Raw genomic sequence first — 20,092 nt, forward strand, 5'->3', positions numbered from 1 at the left:
TGAAAGACCACATAGAACTTCTGCTTGTATTTTATCCATGGAAGGTCACCCAACAACTATATAAAAAGAAATTGTGAGTGTGTGTGTGCACAATATAATTATTTCAGAATCAATATGCTTTTTCTATTAGCTTTTAAAATATGTTTGCATAAAATGTATCTTTTCCAACCCAGCTCTTCTGAAGGTTTTGTGGACCAAAGTGACTAGGGACATGATCTTTGCAAAATTTCATTTCGTTATCTCTTATTATTACATGATGGCCCAGAGCATGGCATGAATAAGGCTGTCTTGTCATCAAAATGCATTCATTCACTTAACAAGTTACTGAAAATAATGGAACAGTTGCTAAGCAATGGAGAAATTACACATCCCCAGGGATCTGTGCAGATTCTGAAAGCAAAAGTAGTTCTGGGATTTGGTATTAGTGTCTCCAGAGCCCAGCCAAATAGAAAACGGGAAAAAAAAAAAAAAATGTCATGCTCTACCTAATAGTCAACAGGCAGTATTTTTTTTATTTTCCCTTTTCTGATCCAGGTTTTCAACATAACAATAGAGGCAGAAAATTTTCTATCGAACTGTGAACTGTGTCCATTTGTAGATTACAGATGGTGAGTTTGTATAAGCTTTATTTTAAAGGAGCTATGACATAAGAAAATATACTCTTTTAATTAGATAGTAAACTTACCTTAGTTAGAATAGTCATATTTTAAATGCAAAAATATCTGCTTACTACAGAATATTTAAATACAGACATTTAAAAAAACACGAAGTTAAATTTTTAGATATAAATAAATCATCCATAATACAACCCTTCTCAAATAGCCAATGTCAATATTTTGGGATATGTTTATCTGCCACTTTTATAGGCATATATAAACATATTATCTATTATTATTTAACATACTACAAACCCATGGACTATAATGCTAAACCTTTTTTCCTCCTGCTTTCGATCCCAACCTCAGTGAGCACTAGGTGCTAGACCAGGGGTGAGAAATCTTTGTTCTGCCAAGGACCACCTGGTTATAACATCATTTGTGGACCATTCAAAATTATCAACCTAAAAATTAACCCATTATATTTTATCAAACTTTTAAATAACTCACCCTTAATGCCTTGCCAAGACCAGACCAAATGATTTCTTAGGTCTTACATGGCCCAGGGGCCGACATTTCTCACCCCTGATCTAGATTATGGGAACATAACTGGGTGTGCACTCAGTCCTAGGTCCTCAAATATCTGAAATGGATGTAGAGAATAGTTTTCAAATAAAATAAAATTTTAACCTCAAAAACATTTCCTCACTTGAACACAGTCAGGATTCTTTCAAAGCCACTGACCTAGCATTCAGAAAGGACCTTTAATTTCCATCTATAATATTTCAAATAAATGGGCTAATAAATTATTGGGACTTGGTGCATAGCTCAGGATCCTTTTCATGTCTTATCAATTTTGACTGAGTCATGATTTTTTAGAATTTTTCATCGACAGTATTAAATTGATGAAGTATAGCAATCCATCAATTTATGGATTATAGTGATCACTAGTGATCATAAACATAGCAGTTTCTTTTCAAATAAATACTTAAAGAATTCTTCAGTGTGGCTTTATCCTGTCAGGCTATTATATTCTAACTAGAGCCCCAGAGCATGAAATTCGTGCAAGGGTATGGTCCCTAGCAGCTACTGGCTGCTGGCTGCCAGCTGGAGCCTTCCTTCGTTCCACACTACACCCTGGTGGTCAGTCCATGTCATAGCTACCAGCTTGTGGGTTGTTCCACCATTCAATCTATTTGCATATTAAGGTTTTATATATCCTATATAATAAAAAGGTAATATGCAAATTGACCCTCACACCATCATGCCATCACAAGATGGCTACCTTACCCAGCCCCTCCCCTGGTGTCACCCATGATCAGCCTCCCCACTTCAAGTGAAAATGGGGCAACTAGCCAACCCTCCCAGCCCTCTATGGCTCCTCACTCAGGCCAGCCACATCCCCACACTTCCCCAGGTGGGGGTATCCCAGGCAAGCTGCAAGCACAGCATTGATCAGAGGCAAAAATCCTGTCTGTCCCTGGCCAGTACAGAAAACCTCAGCAATGACCAAAGACCAAGACCGAGTGGAAAGGTCCTGCCAGCACTTATAGCTCAAAGTGCCAGGAAAAGGCAGAGCATCTTGAACCTGCAACCCTGGTGTCTGCACACCAAGTCTTGGGGAACACCATGCTGGTGGTACCTGTGGGTAAAAGGGGGAGAGCAGGGAGCTGGGGTATTGAGCTGAGAGGGAACTAGAGTCTTTGGGAGCAGCCCGCCTGCTAAGGTTGCTGACCCGAGCACTCAGGCTTGATCAAAGCCCCTGGTCAGCTCTGCCACTTGCCTTCCAGGTGTGACTAGCCCCAAGATTGCTGGTGTTGTGCTCAGAGAAGCAGATGTCACTAGGCTCAGTTAAATGAGAGATATAAAAGAGCCGAGAGTAAATATCCTCCCAGCCCCTTCCTACACCCTGGGCAAGAAGGGATGGGGATGGGGGTAATGAAAAACGATTGCTGCTTTGCATTTTATAATGAAAAGACTCCTGCTATGTAGAGAGGAGAGCTGATTCATTTCTAGCAACACCTGGTGTGCTCCCTGCCCCAGCCCTGAAGCCTGATAGCACCTAGCAAAGGTGTGTCCGCACAGCCACATTGGCCTGACTCCTGGGACACTGGGAGCAAGTTTGAGCTGCATTGATTAAAAAAAAAAAAAAAAAAAAAGAAAAAAAGTAGATTGAAAAACACCTCTTTGTACATAAATGGCACTATAAACTGTAGATTACAGCATCTGATTTTGTCTTCTGTGTTGTTTTTGAGGCAAAGTGCAAATAGGTTCATTGGAAAAGCAGAAGAAAAAAAAACAAAGGGAAAGGGAGAGGATGCTGCCAGCTGCAGCACTGAAAATTATTTTTGTTTGTGGTTTTTAGTTGTTATTTTTCCTTCTGTTCTTTGAGACAGTATATGCCATTTAAACCACTTTATGGCATTAGGTAATGAGCTAATGCTTCCTCTATTAAGAGCAAGCAGCAGTGCCTTTCATATGAATCATATGCATACTGAGTGGAGAGAATGGTATGTGTCATTATATAAAGAACTTGGCATTATGATGCTATGTGGCTGAAGATCTTATTTATTTTGCAATTTAGAGAATACAGACAAATCAAGCATTGAAAATGAATGTGCATGCTTAAGTGATGACTTTATTTTTATCTGTAACGACCAAATAACAGGTCACCAGGAGGTGCATTGATAGGTCCCATGGCGCAACGGGTCTGGGTGAGGCTGGGTGGCATAGGCTGGGCCGAGGGACCTGAGGCTGCATTCCCTGCCCTGGCACCGGGATGTGAGACTGCATACCCGTCCCCTGATGAGGCTTGATGGGGGTGGAGCTATCCGGGTCTTGTTGTCGCCCAATGGGGGTGGGGCTGGCCAAAGACTTCTGTTATAGAAAAAGAGCAAACAGCGATATTAAATATTTTCTCTAATTAATTCCCTTTAATCATGCATGAATTTCATGCACCAGGCCACTAGTCTATGCTAATAAATGAGAAAGATGCAAAATGTACCTCCATGACCATGACACACACCAGCCAATCAGGAGTGAGTATGCAAATTAACCAACAAAGATGGTGGTTTAATTTGCATACACAGGTGCCAAGCTTTGTAGCACCAAGCAGCCTGGGTCAAGACAGGCGCGAGCCCCTGCCCTCAGGGTCCCAGGACCATCGCTGCAGGGCAAGAGCAGAGTGAGCAGCTTGGAGAACTTTGCAGAGTGGGAGGCAGCCAGAAGGAGAGCAGAGCGAGAGAGCCGGTGTCTTGGAATTAATTCACAGAAGAATAAAAAAAGATCATGGACAAGAAATAGGTGTGACCTGTTTAGATTAAAGTAATCAGGTACACCTTCTTGGAAATAGGGATGGTGATAGTAACATGTAAGATAGAACAGAGTGTGAAACTACCTGGGGTCAAAGCAGCATGTGGCCTCCACGGGTGTGAGGAGTCCAGAGAGTGAGAGCAGCAGGGAGTGGGACATGGGCAGGAAATTAGGTGAAAGAGGGAACAGAGGCCAGATGTCCACCATGGTTAATCCAGATAAATCTTAAAATAATTACTTTGGCATGCCCAGCCTGCATGGCTCAGTGATTGAGCACTGACCTATATACAAGGAGATCAAGGTTAAATTCCTTGTCAGAGCACATGCACGGGTTGCGGGCTTGATCCCCAGTAGGAGGCATATGCAGGTGGCAGCCGATCAATGATTCTCTTTCATCATTGATGTTTATAGCTCTCTCTCCCTTTCTCTCTGAAATCAATAAAAATATATATTTTTAAAATTACCTTGCAGACTGAGTTTTCCCTAAGTCATGTTTAGTTATGTTTACCATTATCACATAATTAAGCAGTGTCTGTGAATGGGTTTAACCAGCATTCCACCCAGGTGAACACTGTAATTTGGTGATAAGAGTGTAATTACAATAGATCACAGTAATCTATATGACCCTTGATGTTTGCTAAGGAATGTCAGAACATTGTACTAGGGCTAAACAGTTTACTTTGCACTTAAAAAGAAAATGTTTTCATAATATTTTTTTCAGAAAAATAATGTTTATTAATGTAAGTTGTGCATTTAATAATCCTATGCTTTTTTTTTGTCTACATACATACACACACACACAAGCGCACATATATAAAATTGTTATGTGGTCATAAATGGAGTTGATCGAAGATAAATTAAGATTACATATGTCAGTACCTAACCAAGTTCTGGACTTATATTTAGTAACTAGTATTAATTTATTTCCTTCATCTTTTACATGTCAGGCACTGGATTAGACACTTTATTTGTATCTTACAGAAGACAGTAAATTTATTTTATTTTGCCTTAATCCACATGAGAATGAGGAATATAAAATTGTTTTTAAGTCTCACAAGTAACATTATTTTATAGTATAAAAGAAGTGTCTAAAATATCCTGGAAATGTAAGCTAAAATGAAATTCATAGCAAGAAGATTTTATAATTTGCTACAGGAACGCTATGAACAAAGGTAATTTAGTATGACTTCCACAATTGGTGTAAATTATTATACATAGTGGGGCAAAAGTAGGGCTACAGTGGTTCATATAGAAAAAGACATGCAGGTTATGATTATTACAATAGCTTTATTAATTCTGTTTTGCATATTCACAACCATAAATCTACTTTTGTCCCACCCTATACAAAGGAGATTTTTACAGCAACCTGATAACACAGCCAGTTTTTCCCTATCTATAACCTCTTGCCTATCCCCTGAGGCAAGAGCGCTCAACCTTAGCTGCTTATGAGAGTCACCTGGAGAGCTCTTAATGTCTCCGTGACCAGGCCTCTTCTGATATCAAACAAACTTAATCTCAGGGGCAGGGGCCTAGCATGTCTGCCTTGAAAGCTCCCTGGGTGGTTTCAGTTGGGTGGACAAAGTTGAGAATCATTGTGCCAGGGTCCTCTGTGTAGCCATGGAGGGCTATCTTCAAAAATGAATGCACTTGGCTTTTCAAAAAATGTCTGTCTCTTTTCAAACCCTACTCTGCTTTCAAGTCTTCAAAGAATTGGCAGCTGCATTATGAAGCCTTTCCATTTGACACAGCCTTTGATATTCAATCTGCTCTGTGTATAGCTTTATCATAGCTCCCATAGAAATAGTCATTCCTAATGAGAGGAAAAATGAAATATTAAGCTGAAGACAAATTCCTTGAGGGCAGGCAGACAGATGGATAGATGATAGATAGATAGATAGATAGATAGATAGATAGACAGACAGACAGACAGACAGACAGAGGTATCCTATATAATAAAGCCCTAATTTGCAAATCAACCAAACGACAAAACGATCCGTCGCTATGAGCAGAACCTAAGCTGGAAGATGGACATCTCCTGAAGGATCCTGGACTGAGAGGGTGCAGGCCAGGCTTAGGGACCTCTCCCCACCATCCTCAGTGCACAAATGTTGTACACCGGGCCTCTTGTATAGATATAAAAGGCTAATATGCTAAGCATGCTTCCCACCTTCTGACCAGTCACTATGGTGCACACTGACCACCAGGGGGCAGATGCTCAATGCAGGAGCTCCCATGATTCGCACAGAGAAACAGAGAAACACCACCATGGACCAGAAAGCAACACTCAGCTTCCCCCAAATAGGACACAGGCTCCATCACCACCCCAGAGTGACAGCCCACCAAATTGCAACCGATGCTGCTGAGACCCCATGGCACAAAATGCAGCCCACAGCCCAGCCCAGAAACAGTCGCTGTGGGTGCCATGTAATGATACCACGTAGCAACACCCGCTTCCTCTCCCTAGCAACTAGCCACCTTGGAGTTCCACGAATATAGGTGGAAACATTTTACACTTTAACCAAATGTCTGTGAAGTGTTTTCCCATGCCTTATCTCATTTGGTCCTCACAGAATTAGGCAGATAGGAGACTTGGTGGAATCCTATTTTTTTTATTTTTATTTTTTCATTTGCCAGAAAACAGAGATTTGGAAAGCTCAGAAACTTGACCCAAATGAAAAGAAGAAATGGTGGACCTTGAAAATGACTTCAGATTTTCTCACTGCACAGAATATAGTAAAACACTCCTTTTACTATAAATCTTTGTTCTCCTTGTGTGATCTATAATAATAATAATCTGCTTTGTGTTGGTATTTACTGCTGTGTTGCTCACAATTACCTGAAAGAGAAGTTGAGGTGCTTCACTGGGCTGGAAAAAGTTAAGCTAAATCAGAAAGCAGGTCTAATTAAGCAAGTTTATTCTACATCTATAAAAGACTAAGTTGACTTGCACATGCATGATACATATCAAGCTCTTGCTGGCACCAATCGCATGCGTGTGTTTCCATTTGTCATTGTCGATCATAAATTTGGTTGACACTTCTACTATAGAGAAATGGTGAATAGCAATATTAAAAATATTTCTTCTAATTAATTTCCTTTCAATGTGCACAAATTTGTGCACCAGGCCACCAGTAAAATAATAAATGCTCTTTAAATAAAGATGCTGTTGCTCCTAAAAAGAGGCCCAGCCAGAAAGCAGCTCATTCTATTGTATCTCTCAACCAAACCAACTAGATGCTCAAGGGTTATCTGCCCCACCCCTCACCCCAGGCATGATAAGAGTGTTCAGTTCTTACTCTTGGACCTGCCCAGAAGCCCTAACAGGCTACTGCCAACAGTCAGGGACATTTTTTACAGTGAGTGCAGCCAAACGTGCCAATGTGCCTCTGGGATCCTGCTGAATACTGTTGGAACCACCCAAATCTCCTCTGATTCTCTAACTGGTTCTGTGGATCCATTTCTCAGCTTCTATACTATTTGTCCTTGTGGCTCATACCTTCTGGAAACCTTCATCAGAGAACTATTTTTTTTGGTGTTGGAACCGCTTCAACCAGAAACTGACAGCCTAAAATCCAGGGAGCTGACCTGTTCCTAGAGTAAACCTTAGCCAATGAGTGATTATTGCAAGAGGGTGGAAACCCAGCACATAAGGAAGGAAACACTCTCCTCCAGATATCCTGGGAGATCAGGCAAGGCTAAAACTTAACCTGCAACTATCCCCTTGCTTCGGGAGAGGGACAGGATAAAAGGTCAGTAAAGAAGGGAGGGCCCAGTGGGGTAAGGAATTAGAGACCACATGGGTAGTCCTTTAGATTATATTGGAAGTGTGACAGAAAGCCACTAACATATTTTAAGGAGGGGAGTGATGTGATTTAAGTTTTTGAACAATCATTCTGAGCTGGATGGTAACTACAGTAGTTTATAGATAGCAACACAGAAGCAAGGGACCCAGGGAGAGGCTTTCTGTGGTGACTGAGCCACCTATCCTGAGCAGGGACACTATCTAGAACATGAGCATAGAAGTGAGAACCTACAAACAGATTGTTATCCAAGAAAGCTGGATAACCAGATAAAATACAGGATGCCTGGTTAAATTTGGGTTTCCATAAACAACAAATTGTTTTCTGGTACAAGTGATTCCAGGATGGTTGGCTCACATGGTTTTCCCTTTTACTCTAACTCAACTACTGACAAATATACAGAGAAAATGTTAAGGGCATTCCCCAGAAGCAAATCCAACAAGGAGCATTTGTGTGGAAAGTGATTTAATAGTAAACGTTCCCAGGAAAGTGGGAAATGGCAGGGAAAGAGGTCAGAAAGCAGGCCAAGTCACATGGAGGGCTATTTTGGCTCAATCCCATAGGAAAGCTCCAAAGACAGGGCAGATCCAACCTCAGAATTATCCCTCTCAGGGACCAGGGGACATCTTGTTATCGATATCACAAACATTATGATGACTTCAATAAGAGAAAGGTAAACATATTGATAAAATAACTGACAAAGAACAAAGTAGACAATTTATACAAGAAAAATTAAAAATGACAATAAATATAAAATCATTGCTGAAACTTGCCCATAACCAAGGAAATGTAATATTATTTTTTAACTATTAAAACTGGTAAGGATTTTTTAAGTAATAATACTTAAAATTGCCATGAAAGTAAGGAAAAAAGTGTAAGTTGGTATAACCTTGCTAAGAAACAATTTGACAAGATATATCAAAATATATAAAAATGCAGACTTTCTGACAAAGCAATTAAACTTTAAGCAATTTTTACTTAGGAAATAATTAATGTGTATAAAACATTAAATTCAAAATATTTATTGCAATGCAACTTATATGTAAAAATGGGAAATACTAGAAATGTTTACTAATAGAGGGTTCAATTCAACCAGGCCTATTTTATGTTAATGATTATTTATTTCAGCCCTTTGTATTCAGCATGTCTCAATCAAAATAAACCTACATTCCTATGAAAATTGAAGCATTTGTGTTTTGTGGCCCACATGAACTTAAACCCTATTTATTTGGCCTGTGTTAGTCTTTGAGTATGACATGCTGGAATTAAATAAATGGTATAAAAAGTACCATAACTAACTATATAGCCATTTTTAAATGTAAAAATATTTTTTCAACAGAGGATGTTTTCATTTTTTAATTATTCATTGTTTAAAATATTAAATATAGTATTACATATGCCTCCTTTTTCTCCCATTGACCTCTCCCCAGCCACCAATTACCCTCATCCCCCTAGTGTCCGTGTCCATTGATTATGCTTGTATGCACGCACACAAGTCCTTTGGTTAATCTTTTACACCCCCCTCCCCGCAATCATCGCCTTCCCCAATAGGGGAAGTTTTTAATCATGTATCATGAAACAAAAACAAAAAAACAAAAAATCATTTTGTGAACAGTGTGATACAATCTAAACTCAGTAACAAATCTGAAAGGCTATGGATCAAAATGTTAATAATAATTACTTTTAGGTATGGAATATGACATTTAATTACTTCTTTTTGCTTATCTGTATTTTTCTAATTTTCCTACAGTAAACATGTATTACTTAAGTAATTAAAAATGTTATAAAATAACAAGATATTTCCTCTCTGTAATTAGTTAAAAATGAAGTACTCTCAGAGATTGGGCAGCAAAACATATTTTTCCATTGTGTTAATTTCCTGTTCCATTAAGCATAGGTAATAAGCAATCTGCCAGCATTCCAGGCTGAATGAGAGCCAAGTGCTTCACAACTAACAATGGAAAGTATCCATCCCCAGCTTTGACCTCGGCCAGCAAACCATGGCCTCAGGGCCGAGTCTATTAGGTTTCATGTTTAGAAAAGTTTTCAAGTCTATTAAGAATCTATGTGAGCAAAGTAGCCCCTAGTAAGGCATTCCTTCGTGGTAACTGCTGCCTCAGTGAATTTAGAATGTTATCAATGACTTCACAGCTGAAAAAATCTAGTGAAATGCCTTGTATGTTGTCGATGCTCAGCAAATGTTTGGACTGGGACTTAATGCTCTTTGTTTTAAGAGTGACAAAACTAAATCTGAAAAGCTAAAAAAATATTTTGTATGTACCACCAGGAAGCCATGATTGATGCCTAACTGCTCCCCTGCCAGCCTTATTGCCCCTAACTGCCCTCCCCTGCAGGGCTGCGTCCCTCCCGCCCCCCCCCCCCCCCCAAATGCCCATCCCTGCAGGCCCATTTGCACCCAACTTCCCTCCTCTGCCAGCCTGGTCACCCAAAATGCCCTCTCCTGTAGGCTTTATTGCCCACAACTGCCCGCCCTTGCAGGCCTGGTCTCTCTTGTGGCTGCCGTCTTGTGTCCTCATGGGGGCTTCCATCTAGTGTGTTGGGAGTGACGGTCAATTTTGCATATTACTCTTTTATTAGATAGGATTTTATAAAATATTACTCATGTAAAGACCAATTAAAAAGCAGGTTTTCATAATAAAATAAAAAAATAAGAATCAAAGGCCAAATGGGTTTTTACCAGGATTTCAAGATTATATTAACTTTAAAAAGTCAATACACATAGGGTGGGGCAAAAGTAGGTCTATAGTTGTTCCTATGGAAAATAATACAATCTATACTAATAAAAGGATAATATGCTAATTTGACCAGGAGACCTTCTGGGAGACTTTATAGATATCCTTCCAGACAAAGCCATGGTGGCAGGACCAAGGCAGAGGCGGTTAGGGGCTATCAAGTCATGAGGGGAGGGCAGTTGCGGGTGATCAGGCCGGCGGGGGGGGGGGGGGGGGGGCCGCACGCACGCAGTATGGGGTGAGCAGGCCAGGAGGGGGCCAGTTGGCAGTGAGCAGGCTTGTGAGGGGGCAGTAGGGGATTATCAGGCTGGTGGAGGAGCAGTTGGGGGTAGAAGGTTGGCAAGGAGGACTGTTGGGGGCGAGAAGGCCAGTGGGGGAGGGCAGTTGGGGGCAAGCAGGCTGGCAAGCAGAGTGGTTAGGGATGATCAGGCAGGCAGACTGGTGAGTAGTTAGGAGCCAGCAGTCTCAGATTGCAAGAGTGATCCCTGCCTGGCCTAAAATGACAGTCAGATATTCCCAAGGGGTCCTGGATTGGAGACAGTACAGGCCAGGATGAGAGACAGCCCCCAGTGCACAAATTCTGTGCACCAGGCCACTAGTAATAAATAATCCTATATAATAAAATCTCAGCAACTGAATGGCAGAACAACCAGAATGACCAGTCAACCAGTTGCTGTGACATGCACTGGCTACTAGGGGCCAGACTCTCAATGCAGGAACTGCCCCCTAGTGGTCAGTGCACTACCACAGTGGGAGCACTGCTTGGCTGACCAGGATGTGTGACTGCTCCCTCTGCAAACCCAGGCCAATGGGCAGGAACCCTGGCTGCTATCATTGCCTCTTTGCCCTAGGCTCTTCCTCCTAGCTCCCTGCCATCTCCTTCAGATGCCTGCAGGCCACACAGCACTGCTGCTGGGCTCACAGAGCTGTCCCTGGAACTGGGAGGCATGTTAGTGGCTGCCAAGGGACTGAGGCCTACTCTGCCACCTTTCAGTGCTGTTGTCCCTGCGATAGGCCCTGACCAGGTCCCCTAGAGAGGTGAATGCTCCAGTCTCATGGAAGATGCTGGACCAGAGAGCAGTCACTCAAGAGGGCGGGTCCACAGCCATTGGGCTGACAGGGATGAACAGTGCTCCCACAGAGGGCTGATCCCTATAGGCCATGCCCCCGACCAGTGCACAAATCCCAAGCACTGGTCCCCTAATAATGCAATAATAAACTCTGTTTTGAATACTCAAAACTGTAAACCAACTTTTGCCCCACCCTGTATCATTTATAATCAGCAAACATAAATAAAAGCCTCCTAATTATAGAAATAGATACAGATAAAATATTGTGACAAATTTCAATATCAAATCATGATAAGAATTCTCAACAAATTATGAATGGAAAGGAATTTTTCAGTCCAATAAAGTGGATAAAATAGTTTTGGTACATTTACACAATGCAATTACTACATGGCTGCAAAAAGGAAGGAACCTCTTACCTTTTGTGTAATTCAAGAGGAAATAAATACTTTACATAAATACATTACATAAACCAAGTGGAACCTTGGTTCTTGAATTTAATTTGTTCTGGTAGGCTGTTCAAGAATCAATTTGTTTGAAAACTGAATCATTTTTTTCCCATTAGAAACAATGTAAATTGAATTAACTCATTCCATTCCATAAATGATTGCCTGATTTAATCTTTCTTATATGCAATACATATCTCATGTACTATTTAATTTATGAACAAACATTTATTTTCTTAAATGTATCCAACCACCCCTACTAGCCTTAAATGAATCACTTCAGCACTTGTTACAGGTTGTGTTTCAGGAAGTCAGCATGCAGCATCTTTGTTTTTTCATATATCACTGCCTCAGAAATACTGTCATGGCTAACTGCTTTTTGTTTATCCAAATTAACAACAGTTTTTCTACCTCTTCAATTGCCTGTGATTATTGCTTTTGAGCACTTTCATACCTTTAGCAACATTAGCACTCTTGATAGCCTCTTTATGTTTTAAAGTTGTGCTAATCACCCATTTCACCAGCAACAAAAGCAAAACAAAACAAAAGCCCCAAAAACCCACAAAAATATTCACAGCACAATTTCCTGAGATCTTAACAATTCCAGGTTTTGCAGTAAATTGACTCATATTCTCTCCTTTGTTTGTGGCCTGAGAGACACCTTTTATTATGCTTATGCATCTGCATAAAAGGGTTGTTAGTTCCAGAACCAAAATTCTGTTCAACAACTGAAACTATTTTTTTCTGTGAATAAGTTGGTCAAAAACAGAATTATTTGAGTGAGATGTTCGACTATATATGTATATCAGTGTTTCCCAAAGTGTGGTACGGGAAGAGTTTGGTGGGGGTACGTGTTGCACCGAAATTTGGTGGGGATATGCACTGCACTGTGCTTAGCTGCGCCTAATTCTACATTCTCATGAGTATGAGGGGTACTCAGTGTTACAAAAATTATAGTAGGGGTACACATATGTCAAAAGTTTGGGAAACACTGATGTAGATAATAAGAATCCTCAAAAATTCTCTTAGAACTAATATGTGACTTTATTGAGTTTAGGATACAAGGTCAATATACAAAATTGAATTGTATAACTATATTCTAATGAACAACTGAACATTTTAAAAAAAACAAAAAACACCATTTGCAAAAGCAGCAGAAAAAATGAAATATATATATCTATATATAAAAGGCTAATATGCAAAGTGTCCCTGCGGGAGTTCGACTAGGAGACCAGGAATTCTATTGTTTGCTATTACATGCACTGACCACCAGGGGATGGCGCAGAATGAAGGAAGGCCCTTGCTGACAGCCGGCAGCCCGATTGGCCCCGATCGCTGGCCAGGCCTAGGGACCCTACCCGTGCAGGATTTCATGCACCGGGCCTCTAGTTTACATATAAATCTAAAAAATGTGTTAAGGCTAATACAATGTAAGGAATTGTAATTTTATATTGCTAGCTAGTGTCATCACTTCTTTTCTGTGTACTCTACATTGACATATATGAGTGAATTATTTCCTTAATTAGTGAAATCTCAGTTTCTTAATTGTGTAATTCATTTTTTTCTGTCATTGAAAGTACAAATCTTGAATACACAGAACTTTAAATAAGCCAAATAGTTTGGGGGTGGGGGGTGGGAAGAGTTCTGCCCAGAACAAGAGGACTAATTACATGATGCCTGCTTGAAACCAAAGTGGTGGCTTATGACACAGAGGAGTGGTGGGTTGTGAGGAACTTGAACATTGTGCTGACTATCTGACAAGAAACAGACATGCAATGCAGAACATAAAAGAGGGGTTTAAACTAGCCTCCATGATGCATTGAAGCTTTGCTGAAGCAAATGATCTTCACTTTCTTTTTAAAAATATATATATTTTATTGATTTTTTTTACCGAGAGGAAGAGAGAGGGATAGAGAGTCAGAAACATTGATGAGAGAGAAATGTCTATCAGCTGTCTCCTGCACACTAACCACTATGTATGTGCCAACAACCAAGGTATTTGCCCTTGACTGGAATCAAACCTGGGACCCTTGAGTCCGCAGGCCAACGCTCTATACACTGAGCCAAACTGGGTGGGAACAACTTCACTTTCTTATTTTTTATCTTTCACTTAAGAAACTAAATTTTTCTCACTTTGTTTTACTTTTTTAGTTATATTTTTAAACATTATTATTACTACTAGAGGACTGGTGCATGAAGATTCATGAAAGAATGGGCCTTCCTTCCCCTGGTTCTCCATACTGCCTGTGCTCTGGCCAGAGCCGCCTTTCCACTCTGGCCTAGAGTTGCCTTTTCACTCCAGCCCAGAGCCACCTTTCTGCCTTCCCACACTGCCCAGAGGCCCGGAGCAACTAGGGCAGTGTGGAGTGCCTGCACTGTTGCCATGGCGATGACACAAGCATTCCTCCCCACCCCGAGCCACTTGGCACCTAGGTATGCAAATTAACCTGCCATCTTTGTTGGGTTAATTTGCATACTCACTACTGATTGGCTGGTGGGCATCACAAAGGTATGGTCAATTAGCATGTTACTCTTTTATTAGGTAGAAGATTATTGTATCTCTTTTAAGTTTTATTTTATTTTTTTTTTATTTTATGTTATTTTTGGATCATAGTTATACATTTTTTATTTTTTTTTATAATTACTCTAGCTCAGTTTTTCCTTTATGCCAATCCTTTCTTCCTCACTTTTCCCCTTTTTCATCCTGTTTCTCTTCCCCTGTTCCTGCTTTAGTTTTTCTATAGGCTTTCTTTTTACTCCCTGTTAAAAATTATCTTACATATCTAATTTCCTTTCCCCTGCTCCAAGTCTATGCACATTTCTCCTTTCTCTTTCTTTACTAGCTAAATTTTCCTCCCTTCCTTCCTTCTTTCCTTCCCTCCTTCCTTCCTTTTTTCCTTCTTTTTCTTTCTTTTTTCTTTTCTTTCTTATAGTTGTTGTTTGTTTGCTTGTTAGTTTTTTTTCTTTTTTTTTTATGCTTTTGTTTTTCCTCTCCTCATTTGTTCTCTTCCTCTACTAATAGCTTAAGTACTTTCAATCACCAACTCAGGCCTATCTGCTCTCTATTCTCTTCCAAAAATAGACGAATACATACATAGGTAGATTAAGGAATGGGAAATGTTTTTTACATTTCTTCTTAAACACTCATTCTTTTTTTTACCTCCTCTATACTGGCCATTTCCCCATTCATTCAAATGCATGACATTACCTTCTAAAAATAAGCTCTGCCTCCACAAATTCAGCTTTCCTCCTTCTTTCCTGGGCATTTGTTGTTTGCATTTTTTTAATTAGTTGTTGGCTTTATGAAGTTTTCTTCCCATATACATATATTTCCCTCTTCTTTATTCTTCTCTTTCTTTTCTCTCTTACCTTTTTTTATTTTTTCAATGTCATTTTTTCACTCTTTTCTCTCCCCTAATTTTCTTTTCTCTGGTGGTCAACTTTATTTGGGGTTATTGGTATCATGAATACATTCATGCTTGGTGTCCTCTTTGTCATGTCTTGTGTTGTATTTTGTGCCTTTAAGTCAAATCACTGATTTCTTTATATTTCTCATGAAAAATCTGCAACACCCTGAGAGGAGCAAAAATGGGAAGACAAATAAAACAGCCCCCTACTAAAGAAAAGGAAGTAAATGAAATGAAGGCAAGTAATTTGTCAGAGAAAGAATTCAGAACAATGTTCATAAGGATACTGAACAGGATGCAAGACAAGTTCAACAACATGTGTAAGAACCAAGAGGAAATGAAGAACCAAGAAAAAATGAAAAATGACAGTTGCAATAAAGAACACAATAGAAAGTATCAACACTAGCCAAGAATAAGCAGAGGACCACATCAGTGAGCTAGAAGACAAGGAAGGAAAGAAAAAACAAAGCCCAAGCAGAGCAGCACCTGGGGGGGGGAAATCTTAAAAAACAGGATAAGAGCCTAAGGGAACTTTGGGACAACACGAAATGAGACATATGCATAATAGGGGTGCCAGAAGGAGAGAAAACTGAGCAAGGAATAGAAAACCTGTTTGAGGAAATAATGACAGAAAACTTCCCTGATATTGGGAAGAAAAGAAGTCACACAAGTTCAAGAAACACACATATTCCCAAACAAGAAGAATCCAAAAAGACTGACATCAAGACACATCATAATTAAATTGGAAAACACTAACAACAAATAAGAATCTTAAAGGGTGCCAGAGAGTGACAGAAAGTTACCTATAAGAGATCTTCCATTAGACTATCAACTGATTTCTCAACAGAAACACAACAGGCCAGAAGGGAATGGAATGAAATATACAAAGTGATACAAAGCAAAGGGCTGAATCCAAGAATACTATATCTAGCAAAGCAATCATTAAAAGTTGAAGGTGAAATCAGGAGCTTCATAGACAAAAAAAACAAACAAAACAACAACAACAAAAAACCACAAAGAACCAAAAAAAAACCCCACAAAACCCAAAACTAAAGGAGTTTATTACCACCAAGCCACCAATGCAAGAAATGCTAAAGGGACTCCTATAAAAAGAAGAAATAGGAAGGGAAGAAGGAACACAGGTATCCTATATAATAAAGACATAATATACTAATTGACTATCATGTCCTCCCACAAGATGGCTGCCCCCATGTAATCAAAGATGGTCACCCCCATGTGGTCAAAGATGGCCAGCAGGAGAGGGCTGTTGGGGGAAGACTGTGCCTGCAGGGGAGGGCAGTTAGGGGTGACCAGGCCAGCAGGGGAGGGCAGTTTGGGGCTACCAGGTGGGCAGGGGAGGGCAGTTGGGGGCAATCTGGCTGGCAGGGGAGAGCAGTTGGGGGTAATAAGGCCAGCAGGGGAGCAGTTAGGTGTCCATCAGGTTGGCAGGGGAGTAGTTAGGGGGTTATCAGGCTGGCAGGCAGGCAAGAGCCAGCAGTCTGGATTGTGAGAGGGATATCTGACTTCTGGTTTAGGCTTGATCCCTGTGGGCCTGTGGAGAGGGTGCAGGCTGAGCTGAAGGACACCCCACCTCCCCCATGCACGAATTTTGTGCACTGGGCCTTATGTATAAATACTTAACTTTTGGATATTTGTTCATTTACACAAGGATCTGGCCAAAAGCCATACATGAAAGACATTATTTTCACATATATCTTTCTCTGGATCTTCCTTATTGTAGAAGGTGGCATCCAGAGGGCAAGGAACAGGACATGAACAGGACAAGGTTTCATAAACAGTACACTGAGAGCTATATTAATTTCATTATGGGCTGTTGATTACTTATTCATACTTTCCCAGAATTTTCTGGGTTTTGCTTTCCCAAGACAAACACATTTTCACTTTGTGAAAATAAGATTTGCCCTTTGTTTATAAAATTCTATTTTATCTCCAATTGGAATTCTAAAGTGTATTAGTTTTAAAATGCTTAAATCATTTCTTCAGTAGTTTAACTATTTTTATGCAGAGAACATCCAAGAGGAGAATCGTTATTAAACACTCCAAAGAGAAAGGAAAAAAAAGTCTCTTAAAGCAGGACTAGCTGTTTAATAAATAATCCCTGAATTCTTGCAGTCCTTTCTTCCAGATCATAAGCAATTGCAAGGTTTGCTGAAGAGACCCATCACTGAAAAATCTACACGCAAAAAAAAAGTGTCTAATAGAGTGAGATGACAGTACAAAGGACTGAAATGCACTTGTCTTTGTAGAGAGAACAAAGATGTCTGGCAATTACAACCACGTCTGTTTGTGTGTGGGGAGAAAAATAATCAGATCAGCCTTTGGTATGAGACTATTTAAATGTATTATAAAATTGTAGTCTCATAATTTTTAGTATACAGCATATATAGTATACTATATGGATATATATATATATATGCTCAGATGGAGATAAGCCATAATAGAACTGAAACAAATTAGTCTCCTGAGACCTTCATTAATCTGGCTGGCAAGGCTCTTCAGATCTAGGACTAGTCTCCTATTTCAGAATATTGTTTCTTATACCTTTGTACCTGTGCCATATGCTCTGGCCAAATCCAGGAGTTTGTGGTCTCCAAATGAGTCATGCCCTCTGACAGTTTTAGCAGCTGTTTCCTCTCCTGGCCCTTCCTCCTTCCCACTCAAAATATGCTTCTTGCCCGCTGTACTTCTACTCTCAGGAGGCATCCCTCACTTCCCCAGGCAGAGTTCATTGTTCCTGGTATTGTACCCATAGTGCTCAGTGCCCCACTTCCTTCAGGACTCAGAAACCCGCACACTATTTACTGGTATGTCTTCCTATGAGAAAGAGTGAGAGGGCCCAGAAATAAAGCCATTTTTTTATTCTTTAATTCACATATGGTCTTAATTGATCCTGAGACTCTCTAAGCAATCATTTGTGCTAAGCACCAAAAACTTCTAATAATTGTAACTTATTTCCATTCACTTGCTCCTGTCCTACATAAACTACTGGAAATCTGTATGCATTTAATTATGAAATATTTACTTAGAACCAAACTTGTGCCCTATTAAGTCACAGAATATGGTCAAGATTTAACTCCCCACTTTTGCCTAAATGGTCATCCAACCACACAGCTTAAGCACTACTATGATAAAATGTTATGATTTCCACACCCTCACATTTCACCAAATGTAATCCCAGCTTTCTCCATAATATATCCAGTGCCATGCACCAGACATTCTATCCCTAAACACCTCTGCAACAGAATTACCTAGGCCCCAGACCAGACCAGAATTGGGACTCTGCATTACAGTATGGTCCTGGTTCAGATTTAGGCAACCTTATAGAAAAACAGGCCTCATGAGTACTTTAAAGGTATTAATTAAGTAAAAGTAATTTAGGAATTTAAGAGAAATAGATATTAATAGTTCCCCCAAAATATAAAGCTCATAAGCTGAAAACAGTAACTGCTATAAAGACTTATGTTGCTTTGCGAAATTGGCATTTCACTTCTCCCCACCTCAGTGTCCTCATTTCTGACGTCCAGGTTATTGACTTCACACCTCATCTTTCCAATGTCAGTTTCTTTTGCCTGAAGCCTTACTTGAAAGCATTAGGAAAATGTTTTTGTCTCTGTTTTCCCAGAGCAAAAGTCACCTATTCAGAAAGCTGTAGTTAACTCAATCATATCCTTTGGCTTGGCTAGCCATAAATAAGTATGAGTGGGCAGTAAGGGATGTTCAGGAGGTGGGAGAGGCTGTGAGAAAGAATGAAGGACCCGGATTTGGGGGATGAGTTAGAATTCCCCAAGAATGAGGAAGGTGGGAGGGTCCTGGGAGCCAGTGCACAGGCACCGTATAGCCAAGGCAGGCTTGGGGGTATTGACCTTAAAATAGAATGTGGCACAATGGGAGTTAACAGCAAATTTAATATTGTTCAGTGTTCAAAGGAACCTTTTTCTTTGTGGAGTAAAGCTATTTTACTGGATATAAGAAAGGCAGTATTTCTGACTGTCCCTGTGTATTTTTAGCTGTTGAGATAACTATCTTATAACCACAGTTAATGTATGATTTTCAGGGTTCAGATTTTCTATGTTGCAGATTTGTGTATGACATTTTGGGATCTCTTTGTGCTGAAGAAAGATAGATGTCTTTCTTTTTTAATGATTCAGAATAATTTTCATCTGAATTCTAACAGATTTTGTTCTTTTTGGAGACCCTTTTCTCTTTTTAAAATGACAAAAGAAGAGAAAAATAGGGGTAGAAAGCATTTCAAAACCATCTTGTCCAGTGCCCTGCCCCACTTGGGAATGTATTTCCATTTGAGCCATTTTGGACACTAATTTGTTTGGACATAAATGCCATGACATTCAAACAGAACATTCAAGTCTGGGTTTGCTCCAGACACCAGACACTAGAGGTGCTAAAATGAGGAACATATGAGTTTTTGAGTTTAAAACATGTCAAGGCATAAAAATACTAGTTTAACAATTTTAAGGAGTCCATGCTCACTTCCAAGCACAGTGGTAAAAGGGTATCATTTTGTACTAACCATCCCAATGAACTTGTACAATTTGATATTGCATTTTTTTTCTTTAAAGCGCTTTTAAAAAAATATTTTAATTGCTTTTAGAGAGAGAGGAAGGGAGAGGGAGAGAGAAACATCTACAAGAAAGAAACTGATCAGCCACCTCCTGCATGCTCCCTACTGAAG

The sequence above is a fragment of the Pipistrellus hanaki genome (genome assembly GCF_964339955.1).
Source record: "Pipistrellus hanaki genome assembly, chromosome: 5".
Taxonomy (NCBI): domain Eukaryota; kingdom Metazoa; phylum Chordata; class Mammalia; order Chiroptera; family Vespertilionidae; genus Pipistrellus; species Pipistrellus hanaki.